Source organism: Odocoileus virginianus, chromosome 4, assembly GCF_023699985.2.
Source record: "Odocoileus virginianus isolate 20LAN1187 ecotype Illinois chromosome 4, Ovbor_1.2, whole genome shotgun sequence".
Lineage (NCBI taxonomy): Eukaryota > Metazoa > Chordata > Mammalia > Artiodactyla > Cervidae > Odocoileus > Odocoileus virginianus.
In genome coordinates, this window is record NC_069677.1 from 68,629,939 (window position 1) to 68,632,128 (window position 2,190).

Below are 2,190 nucleotides of genomic sequence, written 5' to 3' on the forward strand. Positions count from 1 at the left end.
AGACACTGGTTCGATCCCTGGGTAGGAAAGATCCCCTGGATGAGGGAATGGCAAGTCACTCCAGTATTCTTGCCTAGGAAATCTCTTGGACAGAGGAACCTTGCAAGCTACAATTCATGCGGTCACAAAGAGACCTGAGACATGACTCAGACATGACTGAGAGTGTAAACATTTTAATTATAATGACTTTATCCTCACAACATACTTATAGAATAAATATCATTAATTCTCCACATTACATTATGAAAATTAGGGCACAGAGAACTTTAATAATGAGCCCAAATCATGCAGCAAGTAAATTACTTAATCCAGCTAGCTCCAGACTTGATCTAGATAAGCTAGCATACTATGGGAAGTCAAACTGCAATATGGAATTTCATGATAACTTATGAAATCAGGGGAAGAGGGTATTTGGAGGGATTGTGCAAGTCATAATAAACTATTCCAAACTTGTTACTTAGTACATTTGCATAGGAAGTATAATATACAGGGATCAAATTAATTATACTTCAGTAAAAAATAAAAAAGCAAAACATACAAATTAAAAATGTAGGCCCTGGAATCAGTCTTCCAGAGCCTAAACCTCATCTCAGCTTCTTACTGTGTAATGAAAGAAAGTTACTTACCTTCTGTGGTAGCAAAAATGAGGGCCTGTCCAAAGATGTCTATGCCCTAATTTCCAGATACTGTGAGTATATTAGTTTATATAGCAAAGGGGAATTAAGGTTGCAAGTGGAGTTAAGGTGACTAATCAACTGGCGTTAAGACAGGGAGGTTTTCTGGGTTATGCAGGTAGGTCCAATGTAATCCCAAGGGTCCTTAACAATGGATGAAGGAGGGACTTCCCTGGTATGTCCAGTGACTCTGACTCTGCTCCCAATGCAGGGATCCACGTTTGATCCATTGTCGGGGAACTAGATCCCACATGCCTCAATTAAGAGTTTGTGTGCCACAGCTAAAAATCCCCCATACTGCAAGTAAAAAGATCCCACATGCTGCAGTGAAGATCAAAGAGTCCAGGTGCTGCTATATATATATATAAAATGGATGAGGCAAACTGAAGGAGATTCAGTCAAACCTAGGAAATATGTGATAAAAGAAGCAAGCTCAGAGTGCTGCTATATGAGAACTCAACCCATCACTGCTGGCTTTGAAGCTGGAAGGGGACCATAGGCCAAGCAATGCAGACCCTTAGAAGAGAGCCCAGTACATAGTAAGTTGCTCAATAAATGCTAAATATAAACAGTTGAGGGAAGGCACCACAATGGATGCTGAAAACATTGGGTGAAATGTTGTTCAGGAACAGGATGTCAGGATGGTGACCAAGAGTTACTCCACAGTTTACATACTCATTGCGAAAGGGGGAAGTGCCTTTACATTTGAGACATCTGCAGCCACCATCTGAGCTCAGTCTTCAAACATAGTATCACGGGAGGTGGGAGCCTGGGCTTCTGATTGGATGCAGTATAAAGTATGACATCATGTTTGAAAAACTGCTTACCAAAATAGTAACCTGAATGGAGCCACACTACAGAGCTGGGTTTCCATTTGCAGAAAACACAAGGACTTGAAGAGGAAGTTAAACAACATGAAGAAACACTGAGACAAATCCTGAATGTGGCGATATTCTACGACTGTCCTGGTCTCTTCAAAACTGCTGGGTCATGAATTTAAAAAGGTTATAAAGAAAATAAATAAATAAATAAATAAATAAATATTAAAAAATGAAAAGGTTATGAAGAGGTGGTTCTCTATTCTACTTGTCATGCAGGAACCCAGGCCTCTCTCATTCGTGATGCTGCCATGGTTCACACGCTTCCTATAAGGAAGGGAAAGAGGATATGCAGGATCTTGCGGATTGGCTTTTAATCCATGCCTGACAGTGATATACTTCAGCTTCAGCTGGCCCCTACCCAACTGCAAGAGAGTTGGGAGATGAACCTGGAAGCTTGGGAGGAACAAGAAAGGAGTATGGTGAGCATCCAACTAGACTTGGCACACACGTAACACCCCTTACCCCTCTAGTAATGCAAGGCTCAGCGTGGCCTCTGCGAGGGAACCCTAAGCCATGAACACCCCAGTTTCATGCAGTTCCTCGCTTTGAGATAGACAAGCAACCCAGTGTCCTCCCTTCTCCCCTCATCACCTGTGTGCATGTTCAATCACTAAGTCATGTATGACTCTTTGCAA